Source organism: Mustela lutreola, chromosome 1 (assembly GCF_030435805.1).
Source record: "Mustela lutreola isolate mMusLut2 chromosome 1, mMusLut2.pri, whole genome shotgun sequence".
In the NCBI taxonomy this organism is placed as follows: Eukaryota; Metazoa; Chordata; class Mammalia; order Carnivora; family Mustelidae; genus Mustela; species Mustela lutreola.
In genome coordinates this window covers 154,183,934-154,195,757 of record NC_081290.1, presented here as the reverse complement: position 1 = coordinate 154,195,757, position 11,824 = coordinate 154,183,934, and positions in this window count along the sequence as shown.

Genomic DNA, 11,824 nt, shown 5'->3' with positions numbered 1-11,824 from the left:
ATATTCTTATAATAATTTTAAGAAGAACGGTATGTTGGGTGAAAGCAGCTGGACACAAATTTGAACATATTGCATGATTTCATTTATGTGAGGCTGAAAAGCAGACGAAACTAACCTATGATAAATCTTAGAACAGGGATTTACCCTTGTGGGTGGGGACAGAAAGGAATCTTCTGGGGCACTGGAAATATTCTATATCTTGATTTGGGTGATGGTTCCATAGGATATGTGTGTGTGTGAAAATGTACTAAGCTCTAAGAAACTTAGCAAGAGTTCTTTAAAAATAAAAGATGTAAAAGCTCTGTAAAGACAACATCAAGGGAATGAGAAAACAAGCCACAAGCTAGGAAAAAATATTTTCGAGGCATCTGGTGGCTCTGACTCTTGATTTCAGCTCAGGTCATGATCTCAGAGCCGTGAGCCTTAGCCCCATGTGGGACTCTTCAATGAACATGGAATCTGTTTGACATTCTCTCTCTCCCTGTGCCCTCTCCACTCCACTCACACATGGGCTCTCTATATAAAAAGAAAAGAAAAGATTTGTAAAAGATGTATCTGGAAGAAGATTGTTATCTAAAATACATAAAGGACACTTAAAACTCATGAAGAAAATGAAAAATTCCATTTAAAAATGGGCAAAGATCTAAACAGTCATCTTACTAAAGATCTACAGATGGTAAATAAGCATATGCAAAAGATGTTTAACATCATATGTCATTGAGGAATTGAAAAACAAAATGACAGTACCACTACACACCTATTAGAATGGCCAAATTTCTAAACAGTAGCACGCTGCCAAGGGTGTGGAGCGACAGTACCCTCATTCATTGCTGGTGGGAACTCAGAGTAGTACAGCCATTTAGGAAGACAGTCTGGCAGTGTCTTACAAAACTAAACATATTCTTACCATGTGATCCAGCAATCTCATGCCTTGGTATTTACCCAAAGGCATTGAAAACTTAACATCCACACAAAACCTCCTCAAGGATGTTTATAGCATCATATTCATAATTTCCAAAGCTTAGAAGCAACCAAGATGTCCTTCTGTAGGTGATTGGATAAACTGTGGTATATCTAGACAATGGAATATTATTTACCACAAAAAACAAAGGAGCTATCAAGCTGTGAAAAGACATGGAAGAAATGTAAGTGCGTATTCCTGAGTGAAATAAGCCAGTCTGCAAAGGCTACACACTATATGATTCTAACTCTATGATGTTTCAGGAAAGCCCAAACTATGGAGACAACAGAAAACCAGTGGTATCTGGGCTCCCTAAGGGATTAAAAAAAAAAAAAAATCACTGTTTGTTAGGAGGGTGGGACAATTCAGTGGAACACAGGGTTTTTAGGACAGTGAAGCTATCCTGTATGGTACCATGATGCTGTATGCTTGTCATTATATATCTGTACAAACCCATAGAATGTACAATGCCAGGAGTGAACCTGAATGTAAACTATGGATTTTGGGTCTTTGTGATGTGTCAGTGTAATAGGTTCATTGATTGTCCCAAATGTCCCACTCTGGGAGTGGGCAGAGTTGATAGTAGGAGGTCCTGCACGTTGGGGACCAGGGGAACTCTACTTTCCACTCCACTTTGTTGTGAATCTGTTAGTGCTCTAAGCAATAAATTCTATTAAAGTGATTAAAACAATGTTATTAAGCTCTGTGAAAAAAATTAGGCAAGCTCCTTGGCCTGTAGAATTTGTGCATTCTTGTGCATATATATCTCAGTAGAAATTAGACAAAGAAATAAGCACCATAATGAGAACTTACCAGTCATTGGCCAGAAAAATTGAAATTGAAGACCCTTGGGGCACCTGAGTGGCTTAGTCATTAATCATCTGCCTTCAGCTTAGATCATGGTCCTAGGGTCCTGAGATCAAGCCCCATGTCAGGCTCCTTGCTAAGTCGGAAGCCTGCTTCTCCCTCTCCCACTCCCCCTGCTTGTGTTCTCTTTCTCGCTATTTCTTTCTCTATCAAATAAATAAATAAGTATCTTAAAATAAAAAAGGAAAGAAAGAAAGAACTTGAAGACCCTGCCAACACTTAATGTTAGCAAGGATGTGCAGAACCCTGTAACTGTTCTGGGCACTGTTAGGTAGGGTATACCAAAGGTGAGCTTACATTAGGACCTAGCATATGCTACAGACCCTAGGCCTACACTCAATAGAAATTCAAACTTAACATTCACCAACAGATACATAAAAGAAAGTTCATGGCACCCCTATTCATAGTAGCTCCAAACTGGAGATAACCCAAATGTCCATGAGAATTAAAATAGATTTTGGGGGCAGGGGAAGTAGATTAAACCACCAGTAGTTTTTTTGTTTTGTTTTGTTTTGTTTTGTTTTTAAGAATTTTATTTATTTATTTGACAGAGAGAAATCACAAGTAGGCAGAGAGGCAGGCAGAGAGAGAGGAAGGGAAGCAGGCCCCTGCTGAGCAGAGAGCCCGATGCGGGACTCGATCCCAGGACCCTGAGATCATGACCCGAGCTGAAGGCAGTGGCTCAACCCACTGAGCCACCCAGGCGCCCCGAACCACCAGTAGTTTTAATGGTCTGGTTTTCTCTCTCCTCTTTCCTCACTGTTGTTATTGTTATTGCTATAACAATAAAGGATTCCTGAGAGCTTGTCCTCTCCTCTCCCTTGGGCGCCCCCTTGTCAGGACTCATCCAATCAACCCCTGTCCCTGGATTTTTGAAGGAAAAAAAACAAGGGCAAAGCACCGCAGTGGGTGGGGCTCTAGCGCCAGGCAGCCTGAGGGGTGGTGCCTGGCCAGGGCAGGCCCGCCAGGAAATGTCTCCTAGGAGAGTCCTTCCTCCCACCCCCAAACCCACTCTTGGGCTTGCAGCATAAGGATAATTCCTGTTGGGCTCAGAAAGGAGTAATGGACGACCCACTCCACTAGAACTCAAGGACCACACCCGAACAGGGTCCAGGTCGGGGGTGGTGCTGCAAATCACTATATTCCTCAAAAGTCTGTTATCTTTGGGGAAAATTTTTTTTTTTTTTTTAATGCTGATTTTGTCATACGCTGCAATACTATGCAGCAGTGAAACAAACTTTGTCTTACACAATGGCATGGAGAGTTCTCCTGTGTACCGTGTTGAACAAAAGAAGCCAGGCACCAAAAAAAAGACTCTCTGGTTTTATTTATGTTATTGTAAAGGAACAACCTTATCTATAAGAACTAACTTATCTATAAGTGTTAGAATCAAGGGTGCTGTTACCTTTGCGACAAGATTGGTAGTGACAACAAAGGGGCTTGAGAGGGGTTCTGAGAACTCACATATTTTATATCCTGATTCTAGGTAGTAGTTGCTTAGATTTACGTATCTCTAAAAATGCATTCATCGGTACACGTAAGATTTGTATACCACATTACGTTACACTCCGGTAAGAAATGTTTAAGGATTTTGGGATCTAGTAAGATTACACATGCACTTACCCTCACTAGAGTCGATGGCAACATGTGGCACACGAAAGTGAATAAAATAAAGGGAAGCAAGATTGTAAATATGCATACATATTTTAAGTAGAAAGGGGGAAAATAACCAAATAATATTTTAAAATTTCTGTGGGAATAGGAGAGGTAGAAGCGATAGATTTTTTAAAATATATTTTGTTTATTTATCTGACATGAGAGCGAGCACAAGTAAGGGGAAAAGCAGGCAGAGGGAGAAACAGGCTTCCCACTGAGCAGGGAGCCCAATGCAGAACTCGATCCCAGGACCTGGGGATCATGACCTGAGCTGAAGGTAGATGCTGGATCAACTGAGCCACCCAGGCATTCCGGGATAGACTTTTTAATTTTTATGTTGTTGTTATGTTATGTTATGTTATGTTATGTTATGTTATGTTATGTTATTTCTTGGGGGATAGATGTTTTTTTAAATTATGAAGTCATTCTGGGTTTCCTGATACTTGCTGTGAAAAATGATAGCAAAACAGAAACATTTACTAAAGTGACTATTAAAACATAAAATAAAGAGCATTATTTTTTGTGCAAAGGAGTATTTCCAAGGCAATGCAAATTGTCTTTCCTGAAGGGAAGTGCTGAAAAAAGTTTCTGTACAATTATATAAACTACCTGGTGACCAGAATTCAACATTAACAGGGGCAGTTTTTAAGTCTTTTATTAAAACAGATTCTTTAAAATCATTCCTTTCTCCCCTTGAAACAGAATCCCATCTGTTTAGAGACTGACAAAACATGTCAGCGTAGCAGCTCATTTCCAGAATTTAGTAAACATTGCAAAATTAGTTTTAAGGCATATGGCAGACATTTAGCGTATCTTCTTTCCCTAAATGACTCCAGGACTTCAGGAGAAAACTAGAAATTTCCAAATGTTGCCATATAGATGCTCTACCTATTTCACGCAGTAGAAATGGTTACTTAGCAATCATATATTCCCCAGCCAAATAATTTTGCTTTAATATGAATGTGCTAAATAATTTTAAGAAAACTACTTTTAAAAAATAAGCTGTTTTGACACTAGTTTATTTAAAAGAAAAACAGGAATGGAAATACTGACTCATCATCACTAGAACCGTACTGTCTCCCCGGTGAAGTGTCATCCTCAGCAGTAAGTCTGGTGCCCACCTTACTCGTCAACACCCTCAGCAATGTAAAAGGCAGGAAGCTGGCCACCCTTGGGCTTCCCTCTTCATGTCTTCAGCCCTTGTGGCAGCCAGAGCAGGGCGGGGGCTGGCCTTGGATTCCACGCGTACAAAGGTGACCATATCTATCCATCATAGCTATCTGTGCTAAGACTCACATTTTTTAAAAAAATTAATTTTATTTAAATTCCATTAATTAACATACAGTGTGTTATTAGTTTCAGAGGCAGAGTTCAGTGATTCTTCAGTGGTATACAACACCCAGTGCCCTCCTAAATGCCCATCACCCAGTTACCCCATCCTCCTACTCCCCTCCCCTCCAGCAACCCGCAGTGTGTTTCCTATGATTAAGAGTCTCTCATGGTTTGTCTCCTTCTCTGATTTCTTCTTGTTTTATTTTTCCCTCCCTTCCTCTATGCTCCTCTGTTTAGTGTCTTAAATTCCCCATATGAATGAAATCATATGGCTCTTCTCTCTCTCTCTCTCTCTGATGAACTTAAGTCGCTTGGCGTTAATATCCTCTAGTTCCATCCACATCGTTGCAAATGGCAAGATTTCTTTTCTTTTTTTTTCTCTTTTCTTTTTGATAGCTGAGACTCACATTTTCTTCCATGCTTTAACGTCTTTGAAATCAGGCTATATCTTTTTTTTTTTTTTCAAGATTTTATTTGTTTATTTGACAGAGAGAGAGAGAGAGCATGAGCAGGGAGAGTGGCAGGGCAGGAAGGAGAAGCAGGCTCCCCACTGAGCAGGGAGCCCGATATGGGACTTGATCCTGGGACCCTGGGATCATGACCTGAGCCAAAGGTAGACCCTTAATCGACTGAGCAACCCAGTTACCCCAGGCTGTATCTTATAAGTGCTATTGAATAAGTGGCAATTTTCATAGTGTTGGCATTGCCTCCATAGGAACCTTGGTGTCAGCTTCCAAGCTCTTGGGCACCAATTGTAGGTGAATCAGATACACTGAGCTACATCCCTGAACCTGGACGCTGACACAAGGACGCTGACATGATATGATTGTAAAGCTGATTTACAGCACCAATGATTTTTGGTGTTTCTGAATTCTTTTAAGAAATGTCCTCTTTTTGGCACAGAGAGAAACACTGTATAGAAAAGAAAAGACATCCAAGTCAATAGTGATTCAGAAAAGTCAGATCTTGAGTCTTAAGTATACCAAATATGCACTTGACTATTTCTCATTTTATGTACACATGAGTGATAAAAATCTATGTCTGGTAAAATTGAAAGAAGTTTTCCAGTAAGATATAAAATATTAATTCCAAGTAATGTAAAAGCCTGATTAACTGGAAAAACTTTTTCTTTTTTTTTTTTTTTAAGATTTTATTTATTTATCAGAGGGGGGGGGGGGAGAGAGCAAGCACAGGCAGACAGAATGGCAGGCAGAGGCAGAGGGAGAAGCAGGCTCCCTGCCGAGCAAGGAGCCCAATGTGGGACTCGATCCCAGGACGCTGGGATCATGATCTGAGCCGAAGGCAGCTGCTTAACCAACTGAGCCACCCAGGCATCCCAGAAAAACTTTTTCTTAATGGAACATAAAAATGGTGTTACAAAAATGGCATAGTCTATGACATTTTAAAATTATGTTTTTAATGATGTGTTTTCTCAGTGCCTTGAGTGTGGAAAAAATTGGGAAAGCACAATCTTTAGGGGAGAAGGGCTTACTCTGGCCAATCCTTACACACTAGAAATTATCTTTAAACTTTTCTCAATAATCTATGTATTTTAGATTCCTGAAGTCAAATGAGAATTACATTTAAAGAATGGGTCAAAATAAAAATTTTTAATTGTCTCTCGTTAATAAATTCCTTAAGGATTTCAAACAAATATATCAATAGAGACTATATTACACATGCCTCAACATAGGGCGAGTTTTTCTTCTACCAAGATCTAGTATCTTTATCACATTAGTTCAAATATTTCAATAAGGATAAGATTCTCCAGCAAAAAAAATGTTTATATTCCCAAAACCTTTTAAAAGATTAAATGTTTAAAGAAATGTAAACCATATCTTGGTAAATAGTATGTACCAAGAGAAGGGATGTTGATGGTAGAGCAGAATTTCTAATTAATTTCATAAATTAATTCAACTCTTGCTCAATAGCAATTTGACTATGTGAAATTAAGAGGCAAATAAAGTGGTTTATAGACTTTGGCCTAGTTAATTGTATTTCCAGGTTTCTTTTTTTTTATTTTTTTATTTTTCATATTTCCATGTTTCTAAGAAAAGCAATTAAAATGTGGAATTGTTACATAATTATGATATTCTATTCAATGGATTATGCAGCTGTTTTTAAATGGTAAATATTAAAACTATATTTAAGTTACCTGTAACACATATGAAAAAAAACAAAACAAAACAGTGAATGGAAATGTTCAAAGAAAAACCAAACAGCTAGTGTGTTAGGTGATAAAAACTGAAGGTGATCCTTTTCTAAAACTTTTGGCAATGTTGTCTCAGCACTACTTTTACAACTGAAAAGAGAAAAAAATGCTTGACCATCTGATACTATACCATATAAGCATGAGGGAAACTGTAGATATGCATTATACTATTAACATCACTTAACTGATTGGGTTTAAAGGAGAAGACAACTTTTTTCATTACATATCTTATTTGAATTCTTAATTTTACCTACTTTTAAATATTCTATTTATTTGTTGGAGAGAAGGCATGAGTGGAGGGTGGGGAGCAGCAGAGGGAGGAGAGAGAGTTTCTGCCTGAGCCAGGAGCTTGATGTGGGGCGTGATCCCAGGACCCTGGGATCGTGACGTAAGCCAAAAGCAGATGCTTTACCAACTGAGCTACCCAGGTACCACTGAATTGTTAGTCCTATTTTTAAAAAATTTTATTCATTCATCTGAGAGAAGAAAAAGAGAGCATGAGCAGCAGGGATGGGCAGGGGGAGAGGGAGAAGCAGAATCCCTACTGAGTAGAGAGCCAGACACAGGACTCGATCCGAGGGCCCCAAGATCATGACCTGAGCTGAAGGCCAACCCTTAACCAACTGAGCCACCCAGGCACTCTTGAATCCTTGATATTTTTAAGTGAAAAAATTTAAAAGGTTTTTTGAGGATTCATGCCCTTGCCATAAAATACAGTAGCAAATCGGCAAACCTGGCCAACAGGAGTTAAAAAATACTATGAACATCCACTCCCTTCTATAGGAAATGTCCAAAACAATGCAATAATATTCGTTGACCAGAACCTATTGCATGATTTTCAGTGATATTCCCGATGGTAGTCTATGGAAATCTTTAAGATGTAAGACGTGTGAGCAAAGTCTTCCTTTATATTCTTCCTTTTCTCATTTAAAATCAAAACTTATTTTTATGGTGAAACCCCCACTTTTGTCTTTGAAGCAATGATTTAGATCATTTCCAAATTAACCATAAAAAAACAAAAACAAAAAACAAAAAACCTCTTCTCCCAACAAGAAAGCTTTTCATAGCTGACATTGAGTCATCTCCTGGGACCCCAAGTTGTGCCCCACATACTGAATGTGTAAATAGAAAGGGCAACTATAATTCTAGTGTTAATTGGGGTGCAAATATGCCAGTGAATAAGAATACATGTATTTTGAAGTATTCATTTTTCTTTTACACTTCTTTCAGTTTTCTCCCGGAGATGCGTGTGTAGATTTAGAAAGATTTATTAAGGAAGCCATACTGGAATGCCTGCACAGGGCCCCAGGTCATCCAAGGAATCTGGTCGAAACACTGGAACACTACGGTCTAACGGACAGTGGGCCACTCAGCTCTGTTGCTTCTTCCCTTCCTATGGAAAGAATTAATTTCTGTTCCTTTAAGGTAATGAAGAATAAATTAAGAGAGCTGAAGAATTGTTCTCAAACCAATGAAAAATAAGTGAGCTCCAACAACACAATTATCTACATAAATCTTCATTAACAGTGTGATTCATAAGTAAAAAGTGCCAATGAGCTAAATGTCTCCCAAATGATGGAAACAAAACGTAGTATATGAGCGATGAAGCAGTGATACACGCAATGACAGGAACTTAAAAAAAATTTTATGCTAAATTAAGAAAGCCACTCAGAGACAAGATATTGTGATTCCACTTATGTGGGCTGCCCTGGACAGGCACATCCATAGACCCAGAGAGTAAATTAGTGTTTGCCCAAGGTGGAGAGGGCTAACAGACCATTTCTTTGCAGGATGTTGAAATAGCCTACAGTTACAGTGAGGGTTGCACAACTCTATGAATATACTGAAAAAATCACTGAGCTAGAAACTTCAATGGATGATGTCACCAAGATGCCACCACAGGTTTTTCCTGACTTTGTGCCCCTCTCATTAGAAAATCTAACAATTCTATGGGGCGCCTGGGTGGCTCAGTGGGCTAAAGCCTCTGCCTTCCGCTCAGGTCGTGATCCCAGAGTCTTGGGATCGAGCTCCACATTGGGCTCTCTGCTCAGCAAGGAGGCTGCTTCCTCCTCTCTCTCTCTGCCTGCCTCTGCCTACTTGTGATCTCTGTCTGTCAAATAAATAAATGAAATCTTAAAAAAATTTAAAAAAAGAAAAAGAAAAAAGAAAAACTAACAATTCTAGGACAAGACTCTGTGGAGAGAATTCTAGGGTAAGGCTGAAGCACACCTCCCCTCTACCTCATGTCACAGAGACCAAGATATGCTGTGTTAGAAGGTAAGAGGGGCAGCTACATGTCATGTGAATACACTACTGCTCCCCTGGGCCAGTGTAGCACCACATAGGCCTCTCCTGAACTTCCGATTCTTCCAACAGGAGGAGAACCCAAGGGTAATGACCAGCCGCCCCCCCAGCATTGTGGGTCACAATCCTGACCACAGGTATTGCAGGGCTATCTGCAGGGCTGACACTGGGAATCTGTGACAGAAGTTTGGAGGGCCTTGCCACACGTGGGCACACCAAACAAATCTTGGCAGACTGAGCACATACCCGTAGTATCCAAGTAGTAATCCCAAGCAGTGGCACTGCTCACCTGCAGACCTAGGTTGGACATGCACTCAAAGGACCTTGGCAGGGTGTAGATCTGCCTAATCTAGATTCTCAAACAAGAAATTTTGCCAGCCTTAGATGGTTCCTTGCCCAGACCCAGGCAAGGAGTTGAATCACAGCTTCACCCACTGTGGAGAGTGTCTTCCAGTCCCATCTGACTAGAAGGGCTGGCCACAACTTCTGGAAGCTGTGTGGCCCAGCAGGGCTTGAAGTGAGAGGCAGGTGGGCAGAGCTCTTTGCCCTCAGAGCAAAGTACCCCTCAGGGAGCATTCTTATGCTACACACAGGAAGGGAGATTGATTCAGAGTCAAGTCTGAGGATTGTTCCTGGGCACCTCCCAACTGAAGAGCCTTGACTTGCACCTTGATAATGATTTTTTTTTTAATTTTTTGATAGGACACCTCAAGCTCAAGCAACAAGATAAAAAACATCACACTAAAAATCTTCTGCCCAGCGAAAGAAACAGTTAACAAAGTGAAAAGACAATCTACTGGATGGGAAAAAATATTTGCAAACCACACATCTGATGACAGGGTGATATCTAAAATATATAAGGAATTCATACAACTCAACAGCAAAAAACCAAATTACCCAAATAAAAAATGGGCAAAAGACCTAAGTAGACATCTCTCCAAAGAAGACCCATCGATGGCCAACACATACATGAAAAGATGCTCAATCATGCATCATCAGGGAATTGCCAATCAAAACTACAATAAAGTATTTCCTCACACCTGTTAGAATGGCCATTAGCAAAAAGACAAGAGAAGGGACGCCTGAGTGGTACACTTGGGTAAGCGACTGACTCTTAGTTTCAGCTCAGATCATGATCTCCAGGTTGTAAGATGGAGCCCCACATTGAGCTCTGCACTCATCGGGGTGTCTGCTTCCTTTCTGCATCCCCACGGGCTCGTGCATTCTTGCTCTCAAATAGATGCATCTTAATAAAAAAAGAACAAGAGAGAACAAATGCTAGCAAGGGCATGGAGAGAATGGAGCCCTTGTGCACTGTTGGGGAGATGGTAAACCAGTGTGGTCACTGTGGAAAGAATATGGAGGATCCTCACAAATTAAAAATACAACTAACTACCCTGTGATCCAGCAATTCCACTTCTAGGAGTATATTCAAGAAAACCAAGAACACTAACTTGAAAAGACATTTGCACTCCTGTATTCATAGCAGCATTATTTAGAAGAGGCAAGACATGGAAACAATCTAACTGTCCACTGACGAACAAATGAATAAAGAAGTTATGGTGTATATTCACACTGGACTCTTACTAAGCCACAAAAAAAGGAGGAATCCTACTGTTTGCAACAACATGAATGGATCTTGAAGGCATTATGCTAAGTGAAATCAGTCAGATCAAGAGAGGGACAAATACTGTATGATGTCACTTACATGTGTGGGATAAAAAAGAGCAGAAATCCTAACCTCACAGAAAAGATACCATAATTGTGGTTTCCAGAGGTGAAGGATGGGGGAAGAGGGAATTGGAGGAAAGTGGTCAAAGGGTACAAACTTCCAGTGGTTAGAAATATTAAGTCCTAGGGATATGGTGTCTAGCACAATGAGTCCAGTTACCGCTTCAGGATGATCTATAGGACAGCTGTTAAGAGAGTCCATCTTAAAAAAAAAAAAAAAAGAGAGTCCATCTTAAGAGCTCTCATGACAAAGAGAACATTTTTTCCCCTTTATTCTTTTTTTCCTTTTTTTCTTCTTATTCTATCTCTAGGAGATGATGGATATTACCTAAACCTACTGTAGCAATCATTTCACAACTGAACAAATTGTCATGTAATACACCGGGAACTTCTGCAGTGATGTACATCAATGATTTCTCAATAAAACTGGAAAAGAAAAACACCAAAACTTTGAACAGTACATAAAATAAATCTCAGGAAAGTTGTAAAAAAAAAAAAAAAAAAAAAAAACCAAAAACCTCAGTACTGGTTTTAGAAAATAATATACATAAATATAAGCATTATATTAAGTAGGGAAAAAATGATAAACTATTAAATCATTCAATTATTTAGAAGTTCTCCAGTTAAAAGTTAAATAGATTTTATTTATTTATTTATTTTTTAAAACATTTTTTATTTTTTATAAACATATATTTTTATCCCCAGGGGTACAGGTCTGTGAATCACCAGGTTTATACACTTCACAGCACTCTAAAAGTTAA